The sequence below is a fragment of the Cebus imitator genome, unplaced genomic scaffold (genome assembly GCF_001604975.1).
Source record: "Cebus imitator isolate Cc_AM_T3 unplaced genomic scaffold, Cebus_imitator-1.0 Scaffold1030, whole genome shotgun sequence".
NCBI lineage: Eukaryota > Metazoa > Chordata > Mammalia > Primates > Cebidae > Cebus > Cebus imitator.
This window is the reverse complement of record NW_016108345.1, coordinates 135,247-145,140: the sequence shown is the minus strand read 5'-3', so window position 1 is coordinate 145,140 and position 9,894 is coordinate 135,247. Positions and strand designations below refer to the sequence as shown.

Here is a 9,894-nt window from a genome sequence, read left to right as displayed (position 1 = left end):
GCACATACAGAATGTGCTGCAGTTGGTTTAGGGAGCAGGCAGAGCCAGTAATGAGGAACACAGAGCCAGATACAGGGGTTCACTCATCCCAGACATGAGCTCCTAAATGCATACAGAGCCCCTCCATGTGTGGGTTCACTTTCACGTCTGTAAGTGGAGAAAATATTGACTCCTACAGAACATAATTTACACAAGTATTTAAACATGAAATAGGATGATCAGGACAAAGTGTTTATCAAAGCACAACTTCATAAAGAACGCATATGTTCCAAATATCATCATTGTCAGCAAACTCCTGCAGGACACTGTCATCTTCTCTGGGCACAGCCTCCCCCTCAAGCGTCCCACCCTAGAGCTTGCTATATAGTAGGAGACATGCAAATAGGGTCCCCCCTGTACTGATGAAAACCAGCCCACCCCTGACCCTGCAGCTCTGAGAGAGGAGTCTAAGCCCTGGGGTTCCAAGGCATTTCCACCTGCTGATCAGCACTGAACACAGAGGACTCAGCATGGAGTGGGGGCTGAGCTGGGTTTTCCTTGTTGCAATTTTAGAAGGTGATTCATGGAAAACTAGAGAGACTGAGTGTGTGTGGACATGAGTGAGGGGAACAGTGGGTATGTGTGGCAGTTTCTGACCAGGATGTCTCTGTGTTTGCAGGTGTCCAGTGTGAGGTGCAGCTGGTGGAGTCTGGGGGAGGCTTGGTCCAGCCTGGGGGGTCCCTGAGACTCTCCTGTGCGGCCTCTGGATTCACCTTCAGTAGCTATTGGATGGATTGGGTCCGCCAGGCTCCAGGGAAGGGTCTGGAGTGGGTTTCATTCATTAGTTATAATGGGGGTAGCACATACTACGCAGACTCCGTGAAGGGCCGATTCACTATCTCCAGAGACAACGCCAAGAACTCGCTGTATCTGCAGATGAGCAGCCTGAGAGCCGAGGACACGGCCGTGTATTACTGTGCGAGACACAGCGAGGGGAGGCCCGTGTGAGCCCGGACACAAACCTTCTGCAGGGGGCCCCGAGACCGCCAGGGGGCGCCCGGACGCTGTGCACGGGGCTGTCTCGGGGCAGGTGCAGGTGCAGGTGCAGGTGCTGCTAAGGGCTGGCTTGCTGTCGTGGTCTGGGGCTGCCTTGTTGTCACATTTCCCCAGGGAACCTCCCAGATTTACAGTTCTGTACTTAAATATTTCTACACAGAATATATATGTAGAAATATTATTCTAAAATATGTATGGAACTGAGAAAGGCCCTGAATAGCCAAAGCAATCTTAAGCAAAAAGAGCAATGCCAGAGGCAACATGCTACCAGACTTAACACCACACTGTAAAGTCGAAGTGAAAAAAACAGCTTGGCACTGGTGCAAGAGAAGATACGCAGAAAACAATACAACAACCCAGAAAACAGAAATCAAGCTGCACACCTAAACCATTTGATATTTGACAAGGCTGACAAAAGAAAACAAGCAATGGGTGGGGGGAATCTCTGTTTTTAGTAAATGGTGATGGAATAAATGGATATTGACATTTAGATAAAATGCAAGAGTGAAGAAGGCTGGGCAGCTTCTACCTAGATTTCAGACGTGCAGAGAGTCATATGTCCAGGAAGAAGCCTGCTGCAAGAGTGCAGCCACCACAGACAGACTGTACTAGGGCAGTATCAAGGATGGGGAAAGATGGTGCTGAAGTCCCCATTCAAAGCCCACACTGGGGCACCTCCTAGTGCAGCTGTGGGAATGTGGTCACAACTCTGAAGACCCCAAAATGGTAGACCATGGGCAACTTGCACCCTCAGCTTACAGAAGCTTCCAGCACTTGACTCTCACTACTGAAGGCAGCCCCATGGCCTGTGCCCAGCAAAGCTACAGGGATGGGCTACCTGAGGTTTTGGGGAGCCAACCCTTGTCTCAGTGAACCCTGGTGGAAGTACATAAATTTAAGAGAGATTATTTTGTAGCTTTAAGATTTAATCTCTTCCCTGCTGGGTTTCATTTGTGTGGGCCTGATGGCCATCACTTTCGCCAATTTACCCCTTTTGGATTAGAATAACTTATGTAATGCCTGTACGACCATTGCACCTTGAAATAAACAACTTTTGTATATTTTTTTAATTTGCAAGCTCACAGACGGAGGGAAATTGCCTTGAGACTCAGATGAGACTTTATACATTTCAGTTGGAGGTTGATCAAAGTAAGAATTTGGGGACTAATTGAAAAAGATGATTATATTTTGCAATGTAAGGACATGAGAACTTTGAGCCTAAGACTACAATGATATACTTTAGATGTTTTCTTCTCCAAATGTCATGGTGAAACGTGATCCTCAGCATTAGAGGTGGCACCTCCTGGGAGGTTTGGGGTCATGGCATTAGACCCTTCAGGAATGGCTTGGTCACCACCCCATGGCACTTAGTGTATTCTTGCCATATTAGCTACTGTGAGATCTGATTGTTCAAAAGAGTCTGGCGACCCTTCTCCCCTCTCATGTCCCCCTCTCACCATGTGACACAGCCTGCTCCCCCTTTGCCCTCCTCCGTGATTGTCAGCTTCCTGAGGCCCTCACAAGAAGTGGATGCTGGTGCCACATTTCTTACACAGCCTGCAGAGCTTCGAGCCAAGCAAGCCTCTTTTCTTTCTAAATCTCTTGGCCTCAGGTATTAATTTATAGCAATGCAAAATGGACTAACACACTGCCTAAAGAATTATGCAGATTCAACACTATTTATATCAAATAACCAATATAATTAATTACTTATTTAGGAAAAAATACTAAAATTCGTATAAAAAAAAGTCTGAATAGCAAAAGCAATCCTAAGCAAAAAGACCAAAGCTGGAAGCAACACATTGCCTGACCTCAAATTATACTACATGAATACAATAAGAAAGACAGCATGGTATTGGTAAAAAAAAATGTAGAGAGTCAAAAATAAAGCCAAATATATATATAAAAAGAAAACACTGTTCTTTGAAATAACTGAGATAAATATACACAGGAGAAACAACCCTCCATTCAATAAGCGATGCTGGGAAAATTTGATGGCCTTATGTACAAGAATAAAATGAGACTTTTATATCACCATAGACACAAATTAACTGATTATGGATTCAATGCTTAAATGTATAAAATAAAAGTATAAAATATTTGAAGACAGTCTAAAAATGTCCTCTGGACATCGGTCTAAGCAAATGAAATATGACTAAGACTTCAAAAGCAAATGCAGTGCAAAGAAAAGTAGACAAACAGGATTTAATTGAACTGAAGATCTTCTGCACAGCAAAAGAAACAACCAACGTGATGCCCAGATCACCTGCAAATGGTAAAAATATATGCAAACTATTCATCTTGCAAAGGGTTAATATACAGAAATCTACAATAACTCAGGTAAGTCACCTTGAAATAACATATAACTTTATTAAGTAATAGGAAAAAACAGACATTTCTTAAAGGAAGACACAGAAGTGGCTAAAACAAAAAGTATACTAAGCATCACCAATCACCTGATAAATGTAAATTACAAACAACATGATATGGCATCTTCCACCAGTCAGAACGGCTGTTATTACAAATAAAAACAGCAGGTTTTGGCAGAGATACATAGGAAAAATAATGCTTACATATGCTTAGTGAGAATGTAAATTCGTACAACCTCTATGAAAAACAATACAGAGCTTTCTTAAGGAACTGAAATTAGAATTGCCATTTGTCCCAGAAATACCACCCAGTGGGTATGTTCCTCACAAAAGCAAAGTTTTATATCAGAAAATGTTACCTGCACGCCTGTGCTTATTGAAACACTATTTTCAATAGGACAGTCAAGTAATCTATCTAAGTATATATCAGTGGACAATTAGATAGATAAAATATGATATAGGCAAATCATGGAATACTACGCAGCCATAAAAGTGAAATTGTGTCTTTCACAGCAACATGAATAGAGCTAAAGACATTATCCTAAATAAAACAACTCTGAAAAAAAATGAAAAATACATTCTCTCTCTTATAATTGGAATGTAAACAATGGGTACACATGTACATAGATTAAAAACAATCGACACTGGGGACTGCAAAAGAGGGCAGGTAAGAGGAGTGAGGGTTAGAAAATTACCTCCTAGTGCCAATTTTCGCTATTGGGCAATAGCCACACCAGAAGCCCAAACCTCTCCTTTACGAAATACATTCATGTTACAAAACTGTACAAGGGCACTTTGATTCTATAAAAAGAAAAAGAAAAAAGAAAATATGAACAGAATTGATAGATGGCTATCTAGATTTACAAACAAAAAAGAAAAATGCAAAAGGAGTCGTTCCTTGTTTTGGAGCCCTTTTTCATTTTCAGGTACTATAAGAAATTGGAGACTTTTATGGCATGATCTTGGCTCACCGCAACCTCCACTTCCCGGCTTCAAGTGATTCTCTTGCCTCAGTCTCTCGAGTAGCTGGAAAAACAGGCATGTGCCACCACACCTGGTTAACTTTTATATTTTTAGTAGAGAAGGGGTTTCACTATGTGGGCCAGGCTGGTCTTGAACTACTGACCTGAAATGATCTGCCCACCTCAGCCTCCAAAAGTGCTGAGATTACAGGAATGAGCCAACGCACCCAGCTGCTGATTCCTTTTATAGCAGAATAGTATTAAAAACTCAAATCTTGATTCTGGGTGTATTTTTTGTTAATGTGCTGTCATTTTTTATAGAAAGTCTCAGATAATAAATCTAGGAAGTATGTGTTTGTGTATTAACCCATATATACACACACATCTAAATGATTTTTATCTAATTTATGTACCTATATTATGGTAAACATGCAAATATACTGACATATTCACCCTACATTAATACCATATGAATGTTTATCATCTTCCTTCCATGCCTGTCCCTGACCTCACACTCCAACCATGAGGAACCCCCGCCAACCATACACCCTCCATTCCCTTTGTGGTACAATTTCAGAATTCCTATAGAGTGGAACCAGATTGTGTAAGTTTTGCTTTATTATGGAACATCATCAACTGGAGTCCAGTGCTGACATGCAGTTCCTTTATTCTTTAATCTTATTGATTATCTATTTCCGAAGCTACTTAGTACCTCTCTGGACTTAATACATTTGTAATGACATTAGATATTTTCTATATAATCTGCATTCCATCCCAGAATTCCTGACCACCTATTTAAAAAAAAAAAGTCATATGAATTAAGATTGTATTAGTTACAGTTCTCTAGAGGACAGAATAATTAAGAGATAGACAGATAGATACAAAGATACATACATGCATACATATGGAGTTTATTAAGGAATATTAACTCCCACTGTCACAAGTTTGTACAACAGGCTGTCTGCAAGCTGAGGAGCAAGGAAGCCAGTCCAAGTCCCAAAGCTGAAGAACTTTGAGTCCTATGTTCAAGATGAGGAAGCACCCAGCACGAGAGAAAGAGGTAGGCTGGAAGGCTAAGCCAGTCTAACTTTTTCATCTTCTTCTGCTTGCTTTTTATTCTGGCAGCTGATTAGATTGTACCACCCAGATTAAGGGTGTATCTACCTTTTTCAGCCCGCTGGCTCAAAGGTTGATCTCCTTTGGCAGCACCCTCACAGACAAACTTAGGATCAATACTTTGCATCCTTCAATCCAATCAAATTGACACTCAGCATTTACCATTACAAGTCCACCCCTTGTCAACTTGAGCCCATACACATCTCCTGAGATTATACATAATCTTCAAATAAAGACAATAAAGTCATGATTACACTTAATATAACACAACTATTCTTCATCCAATCAGAAATGCACCAATCCCCAATCTAAATGCTATCACATGTGGTCCACTCCCTCAAGGACACAGCCATGATCAACCTATGACTTGGTGTCTGGAAGATTCATGCACTTTTAATTTTACCTTCAATATTAGACTCCATTTTATCACATGCAGACAGAGAGGAATATTTTAAGACATTGATGTGTTAGGCTGAAAAATTCAACAGTACGTAAAAGTTGCCTTCCCACCACATCCGGTTTTTACTACTGAATAAGGATCTGCCGTCCCCTAGGGAGGAGCTATAGTGAATGGGCTGCACTGTTAGTGGTTATGAAAATGGATCCATTGTGGCAAATGGCAGCATCATGTTCTTGTATAAGAACAATTGGTATTCTATTGTGTATATATACCACATTTTCTTTATTCATTTCCTATCTGCTCACACTCAGATTGCTTCCATATCTTGGCTGTTATTAATAGTGTTTCAATAAACATAGGATGCAGATATCTTTACGAGGTGGTGATTTCATCTCCTTTGGATATATTCCCCAAAACAGGATTTCTGGTCATGTAATATTTCTGGTTTTAATTCATTTATGAGCCTTTATACTGCTTTCCATAATTGTGGAAATGTAGAATGGGATAGCCATTATGAAAAACAGTTTCAGTTTTGAGGTATAATCCATAAACAAATAATGTTTGATTATGCCTCTCAGTGAGAGTTTCTAATAAATATGATGGAAGTCCAGGAAGTTTTCTCACCTTAACACAAGAATGGATTATGAATTTGCCTCTTATTTCCTTAAAAGCAAATGATTGGAAGCATGCATGATGGAGGTTGTTGGCAAATTTCAGGATGATCTCACAAGAGGAGAATCTGTTGGATAAAAATATTGGGTTTTAAGTTATAGACATGCAGATACTAAATATGAAACCATGAAGCCAAGTGACTATGTAGAACGTGTTCAGTTGAAGCAACAGGATGTTAACAAAGCACGCATTGCTCCATCACAAGGGTGATGAACTTTTGAGGCCAGTAAAGTGTGAGTGCACAGTAAGTGATGAAGTTATCGCCTGTACATAAAGTATAATATGCCCAGAGCTTGTACAGATTAATCATACACAAATATACACAATGCATTTTTGCATACATAGATGTCTAGAGGATAATTCCCTTAGAGAAATTTCTTCAGGTTACAGAAATCTGTGTAAGTTGTAGATCTCATGGGAGAGTGTCTCTTTATGAATACGGGTCTATTTTTCAAGCAGGAAAAATTATCTCTGTTGGATTAGGCTTTCAGTTGTGTAGATTTCTTAATTGCTTCTTTAACTGTAAGACGTGAGACAAAAAATTGACTAATTGGAATTTCATGGTTGTGTGAAAAAATTTTCTCATAAGGCTTCTTTAAATTATTTGAGACAAGTGGTCCTGATTTTTTTCTCCAATAGGTAAATTTTCACAAGAATTCAGAAAACCACCTCTCAGGTGCTTTAGTTTAGAAGACTACCTTCCCAGGCAAAGAAACTTCTGTCTAACCATGACGAGCTCATTTTTTTCTGCAAACAATTAAGTTTGAGACCTCACTACCAATAATCACGTAAATTTTACACTCTAATTTACTGAAAATCATTACTCCTGCATTTAATATTCATTGGCATTAATAAAAACGGTTCATTCTTGGATGTGTCCTTTGTTGCTGACCCAACATACCAGTTAACTGAGAATCTGCTCCCTCTGTTTGAGGCACCGAGTTGACTGACAATCTTCAGAGTCATCCATGAAGGAGAGTCCTGAGGTTCATGGGATTCTTGCAGACACTCAGGTGAACAGAAGAAAGAAACAGAATTGAGGGCTGCCAGCCATGTCCACAACACTGGGAATAATTACCATCTAAGTATAAAGGACTACATCATTCAGAATTCCCTGCATGACAGGCTGACACAAAAAATCCAACCCCACAGAGGCTCCTCAGCAGCCCTTAGAGTTCTTTCAGGGAAGAAAAATCTTCAACTTAAGTGAGTCAGTAAAGCTGCTCTGAGCTACAGAAATAAGTGAATTGGGCCCAGATTTGACTGAGTTCAATGTGATTATTATGCTCAGCTGCCACTCCAATATGGCCTTGGTATGGATAATTTAAATGAGCCTGGCTGTGCGGTTTGTTATATGAAAATCTGAACTAAATGAACATAAAGGTCATGTCAGGACTAGCATGAGGGTGAGAGATCCTGGGAGCCCCACGCCCCGTACTCTCATTGCCCTTTCCTCCAGGAAACTCCAGGTTCTCAGGGTGAGAATCCACATACATCCCTTCACAGCTCTATTACCAGGACACCTAATCTCTGATAAATACACCAGGACCATCTAGAGACAGACAAACCAGGGGAAGGGCATTTTTGGATCTATCTGTGGAAAGGCAATTCATCACCATTACAAGCCCATGTCAGCAGCCTTCCTCTATCATGAAAATGGGTAAAATTAGCCAATAGGTATAAATTTAAGAAAAATTTCCTGTGATGTTTCAGCCAGAAAATAGCAAAAGTCAGCTTTACACCTGGAGACTTCCTGTATCGGTCACAGCCCAGGGAAAGAAGACCACTACAGCATTAAAATTCAGCGGTAAGAACATGTAATGCTTCCGTGTTCCACACATTATGTTCTTACCAGTTTAGTCAATGCAGATTAAATATGAAAGTGTGGTGATGCACAAACTCTTTCTCAGGAGGAAAATAGGAGAAAAATGGTTAAGGAAAATAGAGCAATTTGAAGCCTTTGACACCAGCAACTTCGGCACCAAGGAAATTATGTCACCCTCGAGGGCCTCAAATTTACTTTTCATGGGGCAACTGCAGGGTTCCACAGTGAGATCAGGTGAATTCAATGTGCATGTTCTTCCCAAATCTCCACTTATATTCTGTTTTCTTTACTTCTGTTTGCAGAAAGTAGACACATACTCAGCCTTAGTGTCAGTGCAGGGAGTGCTTTCCGTGAGATGGATACCAGACAAAGAGGGAAACCATGGGACCCATTAATGTAAAAATTTGCCACGATGTGTGTGTGTGTGTGTGTGTGTGTGTGTGTAAATGTGTGCCGGTTCGTGTGTTATTTGAATAGCAGATTTGGAGTGGGCTTCTAGCCACAGCACTTGCACCTGCAGGTATCCTCAGATGTAATAATAAACTGCAGGACCCTAAAGGAAATAGGAATCTGCCCCAAACTCCAGAAGAGTTTTCAGATTCACCATGTGTCTAATGATTCAGTGCCTTTTGAGCTCCAGGAAAGGGCTCCCTGGTGATGCAGGAGATCTTTTCTTGGAGTCTCCCTGCAGAGTTCACTGGTTTCCTAAGGCCAATTCAATATTCCAAAAGATGCTGTGAGAGGCATATCGCATCAATAAGGGAGAATTCCGAGCCAGGGCACAGCCAATTTATACTGGGCTAGAGACACTGGTGGGAATATATTCTGATCAGACAGAAACATCCCTGCAGGGTTGGGACTGGGCTGCAGGGGGCGCTCAGGACACACCCAGCACAGGCTGCTGGCCCAGAGCAGGTGCACAGGAGGCTGGGGAGGGGTTCCTCTCAGGGCCTGGGACTTCCTTTAAAGATATCTAAAATAAGTATTTCACAAGGACTGGCGGTGTTTGTAAAAATATGCTATTCAATTGTGAGTATTTATCAAACTGGACGTTATAATGAGAACCACTTTTGCAATAGGGATTTCAAACTCAACTAGATCTCTTATTAGTAAGCAGTTGGAGGTCAGGGCGAGACTCTTAAAATAAGTGAAATTTTTGGAGAAACACACTCATTCCCAAAATAACACGTTAGCATATTAAGGTCTAGAAATGGTTCAAGTTGCCCCTGAGACATTCAAATGTGGGTTCAAAATAATGTGCATGTCCTGGGGGAGCTTGTTACACAGTAGAGGAAGCTCTGTCAACACAGAGTTCAGGGATGTGTTGGGGACGCATGGTTTTTAAAAGGATTAGAGCTTGAACCCTCGGTTTCTACAATTGTATCGTCCATGTGTCATATATTTACTCTTTCTCATACTGGGTCAGGAATTGGGCTATTAAATAGCATCCTTCATGCAAATAACTGAGGTGAATTTAGACATCTCTGTGCCCTGAGAGCATCGCCCAACAACCAC

General features: G+C 41.0%; 1 pseudogene across 1 annotated transcript; it reads left to right on the top strand.

Moving 5' to 3' along the window:
• Positions 1-446: 446 nt before the first annotated feature.
• Positions 447-8,779, top strand: LOC108298661 (annotated as a pseudogene). The gene is made up of 4 exons (XR_005198789.1): positions 447-555; positions 659-1,087; positions 8,268-8,361; positions 8,682-8,779. The product of XR_005198789.1 is annotated as an immunoglobulin heavy variable 3-23-like (transcript).
• The last annotated feature ends 1,115 nt before the right edge of the window (positions 8,780-9,894 follow it).